Source organism: Protopterus annectens, chromosome 12.part0 (genome assembly GCF_019279795.1).
Source record: "Protopterus annectens isolate FY-2018-M chromosome 12.part0, PAN1.0, whole genome shotgun sequence".
Lineage (NCBI taxonomy): Eukaryota > Metazoa > Chordata > Ceratodontiformes > Protopteridae > Protopterus > Protopterus annectens.
In genome coordinates this window covers 1,200,287,355-1,200,309,060 of record NC_056746.1, presented here as the reverse complement: position 1 = coordinate 1,200,309,060, position 21,706 = coordinate 1,200,287,355, and positions in this window count along the sequence as shown.

Here is a 21,706-nt window from a genome sequence, read left to right as displayed (position 1 = left end):
ATAGTCTACAGCATCATCTAGTGGAAGTTCTTTACGTATGGCCCAATTGCATGCTCTGAGTTCAGTTCTGAAAGTCAGCGGAGTTAAAGTTCTTCTTTCTGATAGATTTATATAGAACTTGGTGGTGGTTATCTACTTTATGCTTAATGATGTAAGTGGGTAGGTGGTCACTTATATCATCTGGGAGGGTACCCGTGTTATACAGGTCTGGGTGATTGTTGATAAGAATCCAGTCCAGGATACTGCCTATGTAGTTGGATTTATTTATTCTGGTGGGTGAGGATACAAGTTGGGTATAGCTGTGAAGGTTTATGTGGGTGCTAGGAGATTCAGAGGAACAATTGTTCCAGTCAATATCAATGTATCTTAACACCATAGTTTCATGGGGGTATGTGTTGGAAAGCCATTGGAAGAAGTCTTCTAGGGTATTTGCATTGTTGCCTTAAGGTATATAAATGCAGGCAATGAATATAGATTTACTTTTGTTAAGCTGTAGTTTGCTAATACTTCTGCATTATTGAACAAGGGGGGGTTTGTGGGGCTAATGTGACATCTATTGTGTTTTTAAACAGAACTGCTACTCATCTACCTTTCCTGTTGTTTTGGTCTAGTCTAAGTATGTTGTACCCTGGTGGGATAACCTCATAAATTTTAGTTCCTGGTTTTAGCCAGGTTTCTGTAAGACATAGCACATCAGGTGAGTAGGTGGCTAGAAGGGCATGAAGATTATGGACCTTGTTGTTAGTATTCCTGGTCAGGTGACTGGTCAGGTGAGAGTTAGGGGTCTTGAATTTGGCCATATTTTGAAGATGATAGTGGGCTGGGAGCTTGTGGGAAGGATGGGTCCAGGGTTAGGGTGGATGTCTCCATCTCTCATCAGAGTAATTTGTACAGTGATTATTAGTTTCAGAGCTTTACCTATTATTTTATGATAATATCTAGTTTTGGGGGAGATGGACCATGGTCTAGTTAGTTGGTGGTTGTTAAAAGTGGAGAGGACATGTTTGTAGTGTGCTAGGGTTTAGTATGATTCACTCAAGGTGGAAGCAGAGATGGTATGAGATATGGGGTGGTGAAAGCCAATATAGGGCTGGTTTTCATAGATGGCAAGGAGATATAGCCCAGGCAATATAACTGAGAGGAACTTAATTATTCTCATTTTAATAGTAGTGGTACTTGGTAAGGAATGTGGGTGGAGAATTGAGAGGGTTGTTGGCAGGAAGAGGTGGTATATGGAGTGGTGTATGGAGGTGTGGGTTATCTATGACAGGTTGTAGGAGGGAAGAGTAGATTATTGGGCTTAAATTTAGCACTAGTGGTGGTGGATGGGATTGGGGGCAGGGTGGAGCTTGGAGCGAGCCTGAGTGAAGTGAGGGTGAGCAGAGCAGGGCTATACCAAGCTACAAGGATTTCCAGGGTCTGTGAGTATGCAGGCTTAAATAATACAACTTTACAGTGTTTTTACTCAGTTCTATATAGTGAGCTGCACTTTACTCAGTTTTACTCAAGTATTGCAAAAAGTTTGCAAAAAGTTTTCAAAACGTTTATATGAATAAAATCTCTTACCTCAGATTCTTCTGTTCATGGAGGTAATGTTATTGTGTCCCATTCCTTATATCTCTCCATCTCCTTTTCTTTCTTACTACTGATTCTAACTGTTCTTTCTATGAGTAACTAGAACTCCTTTATTCACTATCTTTCTTCTGTTTCATTATTTTTAACTATGTCTGCAAATGACTTTTTTTTTTAAGTAGAACTTCTTTGCAATGGAAGGTATGAATGCTTTCCCTTCATTCTCCTCATTATCTGATCTATATCTGTTAATAATGGAAGACTTAACTGCCTTCTCCAGAGATTCAGTCATTTTTCCTTCATGTCCAAGTGCTCAGAAGGCTTGACACCAAAACTACTCCAGCTGCTCATATTGTTTCCTCCATTTTACTCTCCCTGCTTCCCTGGACCACCACTGCACCTACAACTGAACCAGGAAGTGCCTCTATGAAAATGATCCCCTACTCAACAGAATGAGTAGGTGTTCATTACTTATATACAAAAAGAACTCTTATTTACAATATATTTACAAATATTTACAAATGTATAAATATATAAAAATACAAATCTGTTTACACATGTTCATAATTTTCTTTATAGTCACACTAAATTCTCATCTCTGTTAGGAACCCACTCCTTTTTCATATAACCACCTTCATCTTTTGCTTAATATTGTTGTTAAAAATGCATTTACCATTAAACAAAATTTCATTTATTCTTTCATTCCATATAATCCATATGACATAAAATAACTTTTTCTATTCTTTTAACATATTCTTTACTTCTAATTTTATACTATCCATATTTAATCATATCCACTTTTATTTTATCCACTTGTTTTATATCTTCGAAAAAATATTCTTTATATAGTTTTTCCCATAAATGTTTATTCTTTTACATTTCAAAAACACATTTCATAATTTCTTCTTCTTGACAATATAAACATATGCAATCACTTTTATTTTTACATGGCATACTTTCTTTTACTGGCAATTTATGTATTACCAGTTTCAACAAAAATCTGAACACTCTACTTTCTGTTTATACCATTTGCTTCTTATTTGTATAGCTTTATTTTTTTTTCATCTGTTAGATTTTCCCATGGTTTTACATAGTAATGTTTTATCATTACATTTTCTGTTTTTTTTTTCTATGCCATCAATTTTTATTTTCCACAAAAACATTTTTCCTGTAGCATTTTATTTCTTCATTTATACACTCTTTTTTATCTTTTACTCTTTCTTACCATACATCAAAATTTATCAAACTTATAATTTTACTACAAATTTCTCATCTTTTTCATTTATCCACTTAAACACTTTGTATACATTTAATGAAGCAACATGTACTACTGGGTTAATTAACCCTAAACCTGCTTCCTCTTTATTTACATACAAAAATCTTATCAGCAATAATTCCTTTTCAAAACTGTTGATAACATAAATACACTTACTAGGTATGATATTTTCCCATCAGTACTGAATTTATCAAATAAGCTTTTTTTCTGAATGATAATTTATATGTTTCCTGAAAAGACAGGTTTGTTTTATTTTTTCTATTGTTTTTCCCATTGAATTATACTTGTATCTTTATTCCCAAACTTTATAAAACACATACATTTCATTCATTGTAAAATATATATCCACATCTTTACTAGGTCACATAAACCTTTTTTTTTATTTATTTAAATACATCCCTATCACCTATAGACACTCAGTGATGCAATTCATTACTTCTTGTATCCATTTTTTTTGCAATTATTATAATGTCATCTGAATATGTTTACAGAATTTAATTTATTAACCATTCAGAAGTAATATACCCCGCCTCCTTCATTTTGTAATTTATTTCACATACTATTACATGAATACAGTAAATAATGCAAAATGTATACAGCTCAATGAAAACTCCTGTCTAAGATCAGTCTTCATATGTATCTCTTGGCTTAACAAGGGATTTACAAGTATGTTTACTTCATAGTTCATAGTTTCATAGTTTCATAGTTTCATAGATGAATACTAGTCTAACTGAACTGAAAAGCCATTCAAGTCTAGCAAATAACTCAAGACATAAATCAAACCCTGCACCTATGAGGTGAGGCCTTTTTTTTCTATGCCATCAATTTTTATTTTCAACAAAAACATTTTTCCTGTAGCATTTTATTTCTTCATTTATACACTCTTTTTTATCTTTTACTCTTTCTTACCATACATCAAAATTTATCAAACTTATAATTTTACTACAGATTTCTCATCTATTTCATTAATCCACTTAAACACTTTGTATACATTTAATGAAGCAGCATGTACTACTGGGTTAATTAACCCTAAACCTCCTTCCTCTTTATTTACATACAAAAATCTTATCAGCAATAATTCCTTTTCAAAACTGTTGATAACATAAATACACTTACTAGGTATGATATTTTCCCATCAGTACTGAATTTATCAAATAAGCTTTTTTTCTGAATGATAATTTATATATTTCCTGAAAAGACAGGTTTGTTTTATTTTTTCTATTGTTTTTCCCATTGAATTATACTTGTATCTTTATTCCCAAACTTTATAAAACACATAGATTTCATTCATTGTAAAATATATATCCACATCTTTACTAGGTCACATAAATCTTTTTTTTTTATTTATTTAAATACATCCCTATCACCTATAGACACTCAGTGATGCAATTCATTACTTCTTGTATCCATTTTTTTTTTGCAATTATTATAATGTAATCTGAATATGTTTACATAATTGAATTTATTAACCATTCAGAAGTAATATACCCTGCCTCCTTCATTTTGTAATTTATTTCACATACTATCACATGAATACAGTAACTAATGCAAAATGTATACAGCTCAATGAAAACTCCTGTCTAAGATCAGTCTTCATATGTATCTCTTGGCTTAACAAGGGATTTACAAGTATGTTTACTTCATAGTTCATAGTTTCATAGTTTCATAGTTTCATAGATGAATACTAGTCTAACTGAACTGAAAAGCCATTCAAGTCTAGCAAATAACTCAAGACAAAAATCAAACCCTGCACCTATGAGGTGAGGCCTTAACCATTATGATGAACCCACTCCTGGTAACTTTATTTTTACAACTATAAGCTGACATGCATAATTTCCTAATTTTCTCAATTATACTATATTCTTTCATTATTACCCATATGATTTCATATCCAATTGTAGCAAATGTCTTATTAAAATTTCCTATCATGATTTTTGCTTCTTTTCTATTCACGTCATCAACAGTTTCTCTATCATCCCTGTGTCTTCATAATATATATATATATATATATATATATATATATATATATATATGTATACACACATACACACACACACACACACACATATATATATATATATATATATATATATATATATATATATATATATATATATATAATCTTCAATAATATTTAGTGTTGTGGCTTCAGATCCCTTGTATATTATTTTATAAAGATTTTATAAATTATTATTCAATGCTATCAGTCTCCAGTTTTTAAATGTCTTTTATCCCTCTTCTTCTATTTAAATGTAATTATTGTACTACATATTTTTTATACATAAAACCCTCATTTAACCATTCATTCAAAATCTTGAAAAATATATATATATATATATATATATATATATATATATATATATATATATATATATATATATATATATATATAGTTGCCAATCACTTACGTTCCATCTGGCCCTGCAGCCAAACCTATATAAACTTGCCCTAATACTTTATATACCTCATTTAAAGAAAATTCCTTTTCAGACTCTTTATTCTCTTTTTATGCAAACTTTTTCACTTTCCATATTTTTCACTACCTTCTTTTCCTTTAAACATTTCTTGTACATATTGTACTATGCTATTCATAATCTTTTCCTGAATTCTTTATATTTATCCTTTTACATTTTTTATTTCTATCATTACATTAATATCTTCCTTTACTAATCTGCATCAAATACTTATTTACTTTTTCCTTGTAAAAAAATATATTTGCTTATATAACAATGTTAGTACTTTTTTCTTGGTTTGTTTCATATATTTTTTTTCCTTGTATCATTATGTTTTAAATCTTCTAATTCATCATTATATGTTCCTTTGTATTTTTCTTTCTCTACATTTCTCATATCATTTTGCCACTGTAAAAAAAACATTTTTTTTTATATTTTCCTTAAATATCATCCATTTATTTTATAAAATGTTCTCCCAGTAATATGATCTTTCCATAACTATATTACTATTCTCATTTCTTCTTCATTCCACAGTTTCGTATTTATCCTTTTTATTAATTTGCCTATTTTATAGGTCTCTTGCTTTCCTTTAACTCTTGCCATATCTGCAAGATGATCAGAAAATGTTATTTCAACTACCTTCCCTTCACCTATAACTAAAGCTTGTGATACTATAAAATAATCCATTTCATTATAGTCATAACCCTTTTGTAAGTCCATGATATTTTGACCCCAAATTTTTACTTACTACAACTTATAACTTCTAAAATCTTTTATATTATTTCCTTTCTTTTATACTTGCCTCTTAAATCACAAAGCATCCTGTTATAATATTCATATTTATCACTACATAGTCTAAAATCTGATGAAATAAGCTTTCCCTTTATTCACTGTGTATTATGAGGTATTGCCAGATGTACACAAGTAAGACAGTGCATGTATAGCATATGCCAGCATGGCTGGCTGAAGTTTTGTAAATAATCTTGTGTCGTTTGACTATCACATTGATTTGTACAGATGCTTGTATTAAAACTACATTTGTAAAAGTCAGTTATGTTGAAAAATACTACAAGAGAATCTTAATAGAGTTCTGAAGGTGAATTGTGCAAAAAACCCACTTTACAAACAAAAAAAAATTCTAAGCTTGTTTCCTGCCTTTCCTGTAACTAGTCTAGTCCAGATACAGTTTTGCTATATCCAGGACTGCTTGTAAGCTTCTGAGCCCCCCAAGCCTTTGTGTGTTGGAGGGAAGCCTTCTAGCTTTTCAATGAGAATGGTAAGCACTAGATAGCCTATCTACCACAAGAGGAGTGGCTTTTGGCCCATAAAATTGTAGTGTATTGGCCTTTTGGGCAGTTTTTCCATCTCTTTCAACTTTTTGGTTTAAAAGCCTGTATTTGTGCTTGTTTCCCACCTACCCTGCAACTAGTCTAGTCCAGATACAGATTTACTGTATCCCGGACTATTTGTAAGCTTCTGAGTGGTGCGAAAGTCTGCTCTTCAAGTTTTCACTTAGATCTACTAGTTCTCGCCTCTCCTGCACTTTTACTAGCTTATTAGTCTATCACTTTAGCAGACTTCTTGTAGCAATTATTGTAGCACAGAAAAGTGCTACCAACACTAAACATTCTACAAGGAAACAGCTCCAGTACTTATTATTAATGCCCACCCATCCAGGCATGTCTAAAGGGCAGTTCCCTGTACATTCTCCTATTAACCTGGTGAACTTGGGCATCCTGAGGCAATGTAGCAACTGCCTCATGTACACTGACAACCATCTCCTCTTACCTCCCAACACTCAGACTTGTGAGAGATGTACTTATATATTCAAATTGGAAGCCACACACTCTCCAGCCAAGACCAGAATAGCTGGTCAAGAGAAGAAGATCAAAACTTGCACCACACCACATGGAACACATAGCCCTCTGGAACATACACCAGCACTGCCTTCACATAAAAACACAAAACACACATCAGCACTGCCTTCACATAAAAACACAAACCACAAACCCACGTTTGTGGAGGTTCTCAATAAAATTCTACCCAAATAGCAGAGACCTCCAAGACAGAAACGCACTCAACCACCACAACACAACACTAATCACGAGACACATAACTCTCCTAAACAGCGTGTCACTCAACCAAAGCCCCTAAGGCAAAGCAGCATGCCCAACACACTACTCATAGGTGGCTTGATAGTGAGGCACACTGATGTCCCACTCACTAGGTTGAATAAGGAGAAAGTAACAGCTGCCTGTCAGGCACCAGGATCCACCACATAATGCATGCACTCAGGTCCCTCAACAACAGGTACAGATATGACTATCATTGTACATGTGGGTGTGAATGACCTGAGACGTACCTCCCTGGACTACATGAAAAGAGACATGGAGGAGCTCTCAGATTATGTAGCCCAGATGGGTATGACACTAGCCCTGAGCAGCATCCTACCATCACCCAGAATGATACTACAGTACAAGCAGAAAATGATTGCTTTCAACAATTGGCTATGTTTCTGGTGTCATTCTAAGGGGATCCAGTATCTGTCTGCCTGGGATGGCATGATTGACAGAACTCAATGCTTTGCCGGAGATAACCTGCATCTGTCAACCCTAGGCTTCCAGATATTGGCCAAGTCTCTTGCCACCCCTATAGTGCCTTTTGTAGGCAGTGTTCCAAAGACCAAATTACCATCATAACAGCTACAAACAAATGCAATCTGAAGGTCATGCTGCTCAAGGCTAGAAGTCTAAATCTCAAAATGCACTCACTCAAATCACTTTTTAAAATGGAGAACATTGATATTTGTGCCATAACAGACACCTGGTTCAAGGCAGCAGAAAGCACCCCTGCACTACCAGGCTATAACTCATTCCATGCATTTCAGCCCCAGAACTTGGACTGATGCTCCAAAGGCAGTGGTGTTTCCATATTCATAAAGGATGCACACACCTCCAGACTGGTAGCCTAACATAACTCATCTGAGATACTTCAGGTGCAGCTAACATTGGGTAAGACTGAGATTCAGGTCATAGCCTGCTATAGTTCCCCAGCCATGTCCTAAGACTTACACTCTATGTTCCTAAGCTCCCTGGAGAATATTAGGGTCCAACCTAACACTCTCATACTTGGCGACATTAACTGCCCCTCCATTAACTGGGAAAACTACTTGTGTACCAATACACTTGCCCAACATTTCCTGGAATTCATTAATTCCAATGCCTTGGACCAGCTCGTTCTAATCCCCACTAGAGGTAGCAACATCCTTGACCTGATTATTACTAACATGGACGACCATTTCTCTACACCAATAGTCAACTCCTCCCTGGTTAGATCCGTCCATAAACTAATCACCTTGGAAATCCATAATCCCCCCCCCCCCCAAAGGTAACCACCATGAAAACTTCTCCAAAGCTAACTTTGCGCTCCTAAAAACAGAGGGGGCACCCATGCAAATGGAGATCAGTTGAATGACCGCCAAATCATACACCAATGCACTGTACAAACACTTAAACAAATGAATGCATCTCGTCATACTCATCAGAACCAAGATGCTCTCCTACAAAAAAGGAAGCCAATCTGGTGGTCCCCTGCCATAAACAAACTGTACAATAGAAGGAGGAAACTGATGCAGAAAAAGGTGAAGCCCAAAGACTGGAAAAACTCCCCTATCAGCCTCAACAAAAAGTTGAGATCCCTCATCAAATCCTCTAAAGCTAGCTATGAAAACAGAATTGCAGCAGATAGTAAAGAAAACCACAAGGCCTTCTATAGTTATGTAAAGAATCTGCACGGCAATACCCATATTTGCTCTGAGCTATGGACAATGGCACCTCCTATACCCAGCCAACCAATATTGCCAATATACTGGCCAACAGATTCAGTGCCACCGTTACCCCTCTCCCCCACCAAAGGACTAATCACAATATCAGTAGATTGCCAGGCACCCAGTATTACTGCTGCACAGGTTAAAACAGCACTGTCCAAGGCAAAGAATACAGCTTCTATGGGACCTGACAATATCCCTGGCTGTGTTCTACATGAACTACAGAATGAACTGGCACCTCATGTGTGTGCCCTTTTCAATCACAGCCACACCTCAGGCTTTGTCCCTACCAAATGGTGCACTGTTACAGTCATCCCTCTCCACAATGGAGGAGCAACTACAGACCCTGGGAACTATCGCTCCATTAGCCTGATGAGTCTGATATGCAAAGCTATGAAATACATCATCATGGACCTAATAAACAAGGAAATAGGGTATCTCCAAACTCTGGATCCCACACAGTTTGGTTTTGTGAAGGGTAAATCATGCCTGCTCAACTTGGTCAACTTCTTTGAGTCAGTAACCAGAGCTATGGATGAAGGCAAGGTGGTTCACACAGCCTACCTTGATCTGGCCAAGGCCTTTGAAACTATTCTCCACTCAGGAATCAAAGAAAAACTCACTAAGCTAGGCATCAACCCCTCTATCACTAGGCAGGTAGAACCCACAGTGTGAAAGTAGCTGACTCCAAGTTAGACTGATGAACAGTCACAAGTGGAGTCCATCAGGGTTTGGTCCTGGGTCCTCTCCTGTTTGGCATCTACCTCTCTGAAGACCAGGCCAACACGAATGAACTCTGCCTGACAAAGTTTGCAGACAATTGCAAGTTGGGAGCTATTATTAACTCCCCGAATGATGTTGACATCCTACAGAAAGGCTCACTGAGACCAACGACTGGTGTAAGGACCATGGCCATAAGCTTAATGCCAAAAAATGTGCCGTCATCCCCTTTGGGAAAAACCCAGTTCCCATGAATTACCACAGTGATGGTAGTCCACTGAACACAGAAGCTGTTATAAGAGATCTGGGAACACAGTTTGACAGCAACCTCTCTTTTGACCACCACATTGCCACTGTGGTCAGAAAGTCCTTTTATGTGGCTCATCTCATTACTATCCAGGAAGAAGGAGGTCACTGTCTCCCTCTCTTCTTCCCTCAGTAGGCCAATCATTGAGTACAATGCCCCATTTGGCATGTACCTCACTAAATACCTGCAACAACTGGAGAGGCCGAAAAGTACCTCACAAAGAGGATCCTAGGCCTTAAACATTTGTCCTATATGGACAGACTAAAAAAACTACAACTATTCTCTGTCTCATATCACCTACTTAGAGGTGCGCTCTGCTTGACTTACAAAGCCATGTCTGACCCAGCTCTGTTACAAATGCTACATCTAAAGAAATTCCAATCCCTCCACACCACATGCTCCATTACCACAATTAACAGAACATGCTGGAGGGACAGGTTCATAACCCAGAGACTGCCAATGTTCTGGAATAGACTTTCCATACATGTCAAACAGAGCACCTCACTGGCCATCTTCAAGAGAAATCTTGATGAGTGGATGGGAAATAGAAAATTCACCCCAGGGATCATTCCAGTGGCTTTACTAGACAGAGGCACTAGGAACTAAGGTTGGTGGCACAATGCCAGGGTAATCCTATGGGCTAGGATTGTAAAGGCCCCAAGGCTATTAGCCTAGTACACACCTATGAACCTATAATCAGGTGACTAGATGTGATGTCATTCTATAACCAGCTGAAGGATGGAACTCTGGCAGCAGCATGTTGTTGTTCGTTGTTTGTTTTTGTTTTTCTTTGGAACCTGATATAAAAGATCTATGTCAGTTATCAGAGTTCAGTAGTTAGTTGTTCAATTGTTAGTTGCACAGTTCAGTCAGTGAGTAGTATCTCATCTTGATGTTTGAGACTGAAGAGAGACTGCGGTGATTGGAGGCTGAAGAAAAAGAGAAGCCGTGACAAAATGAGAGGGAGATATTGACTCCTTGTCAGGGTCAGGGAGGTAATGAGGAAGGGAATAAGTGGACCTCAGAAGTAATGAAGGTCAGTAAGTTTCTTCCAAAATTTGCAGAGGAGGATGACATTGATAGCAGTATTCATATATTTGAAAGAGTATGCAAACAGTATAATGTTGAACAAGAGGTCTGGGTATGGTTCCTGACCTCTTTACTCCACGGTATAGCTGTAACTGCTGTTTCTAAATTGTCTGATACTGACTGTCTCATTCCCTCCAGTACAGGTCTTTTGAGTGTGTACTTTAACTTCTAGTGAATGTGGCTTGAGCCTTTAAAAAATTAAGTTATCACCTTACAGTTCTAACAAATACTCATTGACAGAGGTCAAATATTAAAACGATTGTGTCTGCCATCATGTACGCTTATAGACAAAATATTCTGATATTCTGCATGTAGCAAGGTTTTGGAATTATTAATGCAAATATGAACAAGCAATATTTGATACCTAGAGGTGCAGTAGGAGGTAACTGCTGAAATACCTGGAGGTGCACTTGGCTGTAATGAGTTTACTAGAGTAAAACAATGTTTACTAGACTGTTTCAAGTTAACACGTTAAGCTTACAGAAAAAAAGTGTCATGCACATAGATGCAGAGTAGATAAAAGTGTATGTGATTATATTGTTCAGTTAAACACTTACTTTCATAAGTGGGTGAATGAGGGTTAAATCACCATTTTTGAAAGGCTAGCAGACCTTTTGGTGAGGGAACACGCCCTTAGCACTTTGCCTATGCACATGAGGATCTGGTTGGCAGACCAAGAATGTAACTACATCCTTCTAAGTTGGGAACTGCTGATTGAGGGCTCAGTGTCTGTTATTCTAAAAGTGTATTAATTCTGGTTTAAGTACTTGGGCTTGAGGCCAGTTATTTTACATTAAGAGGGTTCGTGTTCTGCACTCTTGTGGGAGGAGAGTCTGGACTCTGTCCTTCTGAGCTGGGAATTTCTGGTTAAAGCTTATAGTGTCTGCATATTTGAACTGCTTCTTACTGAAATTGGTACACCTTGTTTGCTGTAGCATAGACTAGATCCAGGCCTGCTGAATCTAGCTTTGTTTGTATAACTTGAACACTAATCCAGGCATTCTTTAAAGTATTCAGTTGTATTTATTACTGCTGGTAGTGACTTGATTAAAGTGTAGCTATCATTTCTAAGTCTTTTGGATTAAGCACTTGGGCTTCAGACCAGTTGTTTTACATTAGGAAGGTTTGTGGCCTGCACTGTGGTGGCAGGACAGGTAGCTTACATCCATCTAATTTGGGAACTGCTGATTGAGAGCTCAGTGTCTGTTATTCTAAAAGTGTATTAGTTCTGGTTTAAGCACTTGGGCTTCAGGCCAGTTATTTTACGTTAAGAAGGATTGCGGTCTGCACTCTTGTGGGGAGAGGCTGGACTCTGCCCTTCTGAGCAGGGAATTTCTGGTTAAAGGCTTATAGTGCCTGCATATTCTAACTGTTTCTTACTGGAATTGGTACACCTTGTTTGCTGTAACATAGACTAGATCCAGGCCTGCTGAATCTAGCTTTATTTGTATGCTTGTTGTTTGTTTATTTCCCTGAAACGCTAATTCCACCTAAAACGCAGCCTTTTAGCACTTCTGTGGATCCCTAGTGATATCCGCATTGCTTACTGTACTTATTTCCTTGTTTCACTTGAAAGAAAGTTACTGTTTGTCATTTTTGCATTTAAGTTACCTGTAACACATTGCATTTAAGTTACCTGGCACTTGCTCACTAAAGCAATTATATAAGTCAGCTCTAAAAATTAAAAGCACTACACCCTCACAAACTCCCTTGAGTACCTTGTTCCCCATTGGCCCTTTTTTTCAATTATAAAGGAATTCCCAATACTATTCTAGCATGTCCAAAGGTCAGTTGTCAATCTCCTCTCCGGTCCAGCTGGTGAATCTGGGAATCTTGAGGCAATGTTACAACTGCCTCATGTACACAGAAACCAGTCAGGAGGAGAAGGCAACTACACTCACTACAATTCCAGTCTCACATAGACCTACCACGACAACAAACCAAACACATAAACACACAAAGGGCTCTAAATAAAAATCTGCCTAAGCAGCAGAGACCTCCAAAGCAGACACCCAAGCAACCCCAAAATGCAACAAAGCCAGTGTGCCAAACAGTCACAGCCCTTAAGGCTAAACAACACACCTGATACACTTGTAATAGGTGACTCTATTGTCAGGCACACCACCAGGCTGAACAAGGAGAAGGTCATGGTGAGCTGCCTGTCGGGCCCACGATCCGCCACATAACACAAGCACTAAGGTCACAAGTACAAAGGTCTACATGAAAAGAGACATACAGGAGCTCTCTGAGCTCACCTTGAGTAGCATCTTACCCTCACCAAGAATGATGCCACAATATGAAGACAAGATGATCAATTTCAACAATTGGCTTAAGTGTTGGTGTCATTCAAAGGGGATCAATGCCTGTCAGCCTGGGATGACATGCTCGACACGGCTTGCACCTGTCACCCTGGGCTTGGATATTGGCAAAGGCTCTTGCTACCCCATAGTGCCTTTTTAGGCAAGGCTAAAAGACAAACCCACCTCCATAGGTATCACAAGGGATAAGAAACTAAGAGTAATGCTACTCAGCCAGAAGTCTAAAAACTCTCCTTAGCATGGAGAACATCGATATCTGTGCAGTAACAGAAACCTGGTTCAAGGCTCCCGAGAGCACCCCAGCACTACCAGGTTCAGCCCCAAAACTTGGACCGAACCACAAAAGGAGGGGAGTATCAATATTCATCAAAGATACCCACACCTCCAGGTTGGTGGAAGCATCAGAGACTATCCATGTGCAACTAACTGTGGGTAAAACTGCCTTCCAGTTTATAGCCTGCTACAGACCACCCTCCCAAACACAGAAACCCCACTCGGCCTTCCTGAGAATACTGGAAAATATGAAGGTCTCTCCAAACACCATTATATTGGGCGACTTCAACTACCCAAACATAGACTGGGAGCATTACTCTAGCTCCAACACCTTAGCCCAAAGGCTGCTAGAATTTATAAACTCAAATGCTATGGAACAACTTGTTACCACTCCCACAAGAAGGGAAAACATACTGGACCTGATCATCACCAACATGCCAGACCAGAAGTGTATCCCTCACTGGTAAGATCAGACCATAAACTAATCTCACTGGATATTCACCAGTGAAAAGCAAATTTCACACACCTCAAAACTGACAAAGCCCCCTGTGGAAAATACCGCAGAATCCTTTATAAATATGAACACCTTCAGGAATGCATGGATCATGCAATCCCAAATAAAACCAAGACCCAATCCTCCAAAGGCAGACGTCCTGTCTGGTGGACCCCAGCCATAAACAAACTATACTATAGAAGGAGGAAGCTACTACATGATAGAGCAAAATCCCAAAAAGGAAAGGCATCTCTGATCAGTATTAGCAAAAAACTATGGGCACTCATAAAATCGTCTTAGGCCAGCAGAGAAAATCGCACAGGACACTAAGGATAATCACAAGGCTTTCTTTAGTTATGTTAGGAACCTGGGTTTGAATTCCCAGATATGCTCAGAATTAGTCCAAAATGACAAAAAATACACAGAGCCGACAGACATTGCCAACATCCTAGCTGACAGGTTCAGTGCAAACCCCCTCCCCACCAAAGGGCAAATATCTATCCCAACAGAGTGCTGCCTCCCTGACATCTCAGATGCTCAGGTAAGCAAAGCAAAAAACACAGCATCAATGGGACCAGATGGTGTCCTACATGAACTCCAAGAAGAGCTAAACCCAAACATAAAACTACTGTTCAATCTTAGCCTTACTACAGGATATGTACCCAAAGAGTGGCGTACAGCAACAGTGGTCCCTCTCCACAAAGGTGGTGCCTCAACGGATCCTGGAAACTATCGCCCCATAAGCCTGACTAGCTTGGTCTGCAAAGCTATGGAAAGGATCATCATGGACCTCATAAATAAAGATATTGGGGACCTACAGACACTGGATCCTACCCAGTTTGGCTTTGTTAAGGGCAGATCCTGCCTCTTAAACCTGGTTGATTTCTTTGAAACAGTCACCAAGGCCATTGATGAGGGAAGGTGGTCCACACAGCCTACCTGGACCTCGCAAAAGCCTTTGATACAATACCCCACTCGGGCATTATAGATAAGCTCACCAGCTTAAATATAAACCCCTATGTCACTAGATGGGTTGCAAACTGGCTCAAGGACAGAACCCACATGGTTAGAATTGCTGGAGCCATGTCAGACTCCAAACCAGTTACAAGTGGCGCCCCACAAGGCTCAGTCCTGGGACCTGTCTTGTTCAGTATATATTTTACAGGCCAACACGGAAGGACTGTGGCTGACCAAGTTTGCAGATGACTGCAAACTGGGTGCCATAATCAACTCTCCAGCCGACACAAGTATCCTCCAAAAGGGCCTCATAGAAACAGACAACTGGTGCCAAAGCCATGGCCTCAAGCTAAACGCCAAAAAGTGTATAGTCATCCCCTTTGGCAAAACAAAGTGCCCACAAATTACCACATAGGTGGTAATCCATTAAGTACAGAAGAAGTCATTAGGGACCTGGGGACCCAAGTTGATAGCAATCTCTCATTTGACAACCACGTGGCCAAAGTGGTTAGAAAAACATTTTATATAGCCCACCTAATCATGAAGGGATTCACATCTAGATCAGGGGCCTCTTTACTCATCCCTCATCAGGCCCATAATTGAGTACAATGCCCCTTTGGGATGTACCTTACCAGACACCTGCAGCAACTGGAAAGAGCCCAAATGTTCCTCATCAAGAGGATCAAAGGGCTCAAACAGATGCCATATGCTGCCCGGTTACAGAAACTCCAGCTCTACTCAGTGGCATACCGCCTGCTCAGAGGTGATCTGATAAAGCCATGTCCAACCGGAATTAATGGACATGCTGCACCTCAGAAAATCCAAATCCCAGAGACTTGAACCTCAGCACTGAAATAAATAGGACATGCTGGAGGGACAGATTCATAACCCAGAGGCTACCTTCACTCTGGAATAAAATCCCAGTCCAGGTTAGGCAGAGTCCCACATTGACTCTCTTCAAGAGGAATCTTGATGAGTGGATGGGAGATCGTAGGTTTACCCCGGCTATCACTTCTGTGTCACTGTTAAACAGAGGCACAGTATACTAACCTCAAAAAGGCATAGCAAAATTAATTTAAAATGGGTGGCGAAAGCCAAACACACTCTGGCTAGGCTTATAAATGCCCTAGGGCAGATAGCCTAGTATGAACCTATGAACCTATGAACCTATAACTAGGGAAGAAAAGGGGATCTCTGCTTAGCAAATAGGACATCACTGAACCCTAAGGGGATAACCAGTGCTGCTCATGGATATAAGGGAACCCACGGTGGACAGCCTAAATCACCCTAACAGAGTCTACCAGTAACAGGGGAAGCCACTCATTCAGGTATGGCCAGGATCAGGGGTTAGATGTTTTAAATGTAACCAGAGACCCATGTAGCATACAAATGTTCACTGAAGCAAGGTGAGGAATAAAAAATGAGGAAGCCAGCAACTGGGAATAACAGCATGCCAGTAATAGGCTGTCTGAAGACAACAGGGATACTAAACTATCACCGGAGTTTGTATCCTATCTTAGTCGATGGAAGACAGACCACTGCTAAGAGAGACACAGCTTCTGACATAACCATCATGAAGCCTGCAGTGGTTAAAGAAGACAAGTACTTACTTGGGCAGTCGTCACCAGCTAGAGCTTTGGGAGTGACCCCATTCCAAATGCCTTTGACTAGGTTCACCTTGACCGGGAAGATAGAAAAGGGAACAAGCATGTAGGTGTGTTTGAGGATATCCCTGCGGATGTCTTAATAGGGAATAATTTTGATAATATAGTACCGTCTGTGCATACAGTTACATGCAGTCAGGCTTGGAGATAGGCAGGTAGGTTTGATAGCCTGAGGGGACCCAGATAGACCCCATGCCTGAAGCTGGGGCTGGTGATGTGGTTATTTCAGGGAGGGAGCTATCTTGTAGCAGAGAACCTTGAAGTGAACCACTGCTGCTGCTAGGTACTGATGTTCCCATGGACAGGGTGACTGCAAGGACAGAGGTGAGTGGTAGTACCCAGGCTGTCTTTAGGCACCACTGTCAGAAGCTACTAGGCTTCCTGTAGAAGGAGAGCTAGGAGTTAGAAAAATAGAGTTGAGACAGGCTCAGCTTTTTATCCTGCTTTACTAGGCATGAGGGAGGTACCTAAGGAGGCACCTGATGTTCAAGGAAAAGTGGAGTCTGTATACTGTAACAAAGGGTTACTGTACAGAGAGTGGACCCTGATGGAGGGCTAGAGGGTGAGTTAATACAGCAGTTGGTAGTGCCCAAAGTCTACCATCTGGCGCTTCTAGCTATAGCTCATGACATTCCTTTTGTAGATCATATGGGCATAAAGCTTACTAAGAATCATAGTATGCATAGTTTTTATTGGCTTGGGTTTGCAAAGGATGTAACAGGGTACTGCAGGACCTATGAGCAGGGCCAAATTTTAGGCAAGGCAGGGGACAAGGGCAAAGCTCCATTGATGTCTTTATCTGTGATTGAGGAGCCATTTTAGAGGGTAGCTATGGATATCGTGGGGCCTCTGAGTACCCTAAGCACCACAGAGAAGAAGTATATCCTGGTGGCAGTAGCTTATGCTATTAGATATCCTAAGACACTCTGTCCTCCATTGAAGCAGACAAGGTGGTAAATGCTTTATTAGAGAATTTTTGCAGGGTAGGTTTCCTGAGAGAAATACTGACTGACAGAGGTTCCAATTTTATGTCAGACCTGCTGGCTTGTCTGTGGAAGGACTGTTGGGTGAAGCACCTAAAGACCATCCCCTACCATCCCCAGACTAATGGTCATGTGGAGAGTTTAAACTCTACACTAAAGGCCATGGTATGGACATTTGCAAACCATTTTAGGAGTGAGTGGGAAAATATTTGCTCTGTTTACTGTTTGCATACAGAGAGGTACCCCAGGAATCTGTAGGTCTTTCACCTTTTGAGTTACTGTATGAGCATAGGGCGAGGGGACCTTTAGATTTGATTTGTGATAACTGGGATGGTTAGTATGAATCTCACAAGGAATCTGCTGTGGTGTATGTCCTATATCGCTGGACAAGACTTAGGGAGCTCATAGGTTTGGCCCAGGAGAACCGGTTAGGGGCCCAACAATAGAAATATGTCTGGTATGACAGGGATGCTCAAGCCCAAGAGTATGTTGTGGGACAGCCGGTTATGGTGCTTATTCCTGTCATTCACAACAAACTGCAGGCAGCTTGGGAGGGGCACTTTGAAGTGGTAAGGAAGGTCAGTGATATTAATTATATGTAAAACCTGCTTGGCAGGAGGCAGAGGCACAAATTGTACTATGCTAAGATAATGAAGCCTCAGCATGTCAGAGAGGTCCTGGGCAGACTGCAAAGGACAGGGTTGCTTTTTAATCTCAGTAAGTGTTAGGTGGGATGGCAGAAGTCTCTTACCTGGGACATAGAGTAGGGAGTGTAGGATGAGGCCAGAACATACCAAAGTGGAAGCTATTCAGTTACGACCTGCCCCTGTTACCAAAAAGCAAGTGAGGGCATTCTTGGAGACAACAGGGTACTATAGAAAGATTGTTCCCATTTTTAGTACAATAGCTGCTCCCTCACTGACCTGACAAGGAAAAACAGGCCAGATCAGGTAATGTGGACCCCAACCTGTGAGCATGCATTCCAAAAGCATAAAGGGGATTTGGGAGAGCCCCTTGTATTAGGCAGTCAAGATTACAGCAATGCCAGTTCAGATAGATTCTCAAGATAGGGTAGTGGATGATTTGTTCCCAGACAGGCCGATTTCTCTCAAGCAACATTTTTCCAGGGTCACTTGAAAAAGTAGCTTGAGTGTTCAGAGCAGTGACATTGTGAGGTACTGCCAACTGTACCAGGAGAAGTAAAACAGTGTATGTGTGGCATATGCCAGCATGGCTGGCTGAAGTTTTGTAAATAACCTTGTGTCATTTGACTGTGACATTGATTTATACAGATGCTTGTAATAAAAATTTATTTTTAAAAGTTGCTTATGTTAAAAACGCTGCAACAGAATCTTAACAGAGTTCTGAAGGTGAATTGTGCCATGGCCAGGTGACTAGATGTGAAATCATTCTATAAGCATCTGAAGGATGGAACTCTGGCAGCAGCAGTTTGTTGTTTGTTTTTGTTTTTCTTTGGAACATGATATAAAAGATCTATGTCGGTTATCACAGTTCAGTAGTTAGTTGTTCAGTTGTTAGCTGTATTGTTCAGTCAGTGTGTACTATCTCATCTTGCCTTGTGGAAGTGACCATCTCAGCAGTACATCATGCCTTGTGATACAAAGTGAGTTAACTAGGGACAGTTTCTCTTTATTTCAGTTAGGAAAAGTACAGTGAGATTAGTTTAGTATTTTTTTTCTGCATCTGTGAGATTCGGATCTATATTAGAACATTGAAGTATTACTACATCAAATGTTCTAATATCGAACCATTTCACTCGAAACACCATAACATTGAATACTCAGAACAGTGAATTGTTTCCCAGAGAAAAAATTTGCTGTTTCAACAAACATACACACAACACAAGCACACCAAAATACATAATCCACACACATAGACTTCACAAAACCCTACATTAAACCATACATACACTACTAGCTATCCACTTACCTTAACCCAACCCTAACTGTAAGGACCGTAACTACCGAACATTCACCTTACCTGCTCCCTAACCCTAAAGTCCCTATTGCACACTCACCTTACCCGCTCCCTAACCCTAAAGTCCCCATCGCATACTCACCTTACCCACTCCCTAACCCTAAGGTTCCTATCGCACACTTACCTTAACCCGGTCCGTAACCTTCACTCCACAGTCGAGGAAATAGTGAAGCTGCAGAAAAGGCCCAACAAATACTTTCCCTAGGAAAATATTCGATATTCTACAGCTTCGCTATTTTCAGCATTCGATGCAAAGGGTTCAATATTAGAACATTCAAAGTAGTAATACTTCGATGTTGTAATATAGACCCGTGAGATTCTATCCAACTGTGTTATTTTTTTATATTTCCTGTGACTGAAAACTCTGTTGTTTATTATAACAAAATATTAACTATTCATAGGTTCATAGGTTCATAGGTTGGTACTAGGCTATCAGCCCTAGGGTTTATACTGGCTATTTCTTCCCACATTATTTACTTTCCTGGACCCCTGTCTAGCAGACATGATCCCTGGGTGAATTCCATCCAAGCCAAGGTTCCTCTTGAAGAGGTCCAAAGAGGCACGACATGTATGGGCAATCTATTGCAGAGTCTCTGGGTCAGGAACCTATCCCTCCAGCATGTTTTGTTTATTGTGATGACAAGGTTTAGATCCCTGAGCTCTGAGGGATTGGGATTTCTTTAAGTGTAGCATGTCCAACAGCTCTGGGTTTGACATGGCCTTGTATGTCCAGTTGTTGCAGATGTCTTGAGAGGTACATACCAAATGGGTGTATTCTATAATGGGTCTAAGGGACAATGACCTCCTTTTTTCTGGATGAAAAGCCCTTCGTGATGAGGTGTGCCACATAGAAGGATTTTGACTGTTGTATGGTGAGACCACTGTCCACCTGTGTCCCTAAGTCTCTTATCACACTTTCTGTGTTTAGTGTACTGCCACCTATATGATAATTCATGGATACATGTTTTTCCCAAAGGGATAACAATACATTTCTTGGCATTGAGCTTGGCCCATGGCTCTGAAGCATCTGTTTCTGTAAGGCCCTGTAGAGTATCCACATCATTTGGGGATTCAATAATGGCTCCCAGTTTGCAGTCATCTGCAAACTTTGTTAGCCAGAGTCCCTTAGTGTTGACTTGTACTTCAGAGAAGTAGATGCCAAACAAGAGTGGCCCCAGGACTGAACACTGGAGCTGGATTTGGAGTCGGCTACTTTTACAGTGTGGGTTCTATCAGTAAGCCATTTAGCAACCCATTGGGTGACGGATTAATGCCCAACTTAGTAAGTTTATCTATGATTCCACTTGGCAAGGTCTAGATAGGCTGTGTGTGTCCATGGCTCTGGAGACTGATTCAAAGACGTCAATCAGGTTCAGGAGACAAGATCGGCCCTTCACAAACCCAAACTGGGTGGGGTCCAGTGTTTGAAGGTTGCCAAGTTCCATGATAATACGCTCCATGGCCTTGCAGATAAGGCTTGTCAGACTGATGGGACAGTAGTTCCAAGGTGGATCCCATTGGGATAACTGTAGCTCTGAGCCACTCAGTGGGCATGAAACCTGAGGTGAGGCTATGATTAAACATGACACTTAGGTGAGGTGCCAGTTCATAATGTCATCTGGTCCCATGGATGCTGCTTTAGAGAGCTGGAATTTGGCAATCTTCCGGTACTGAGATGGCCATTTAGGGGTGAGAGAGTTGGCACTGAATTGATCTGCCAGGATATTGGCAATATCCGATCAGTATATCTGTTTTAGCTCACATTTAGATTCTTGAC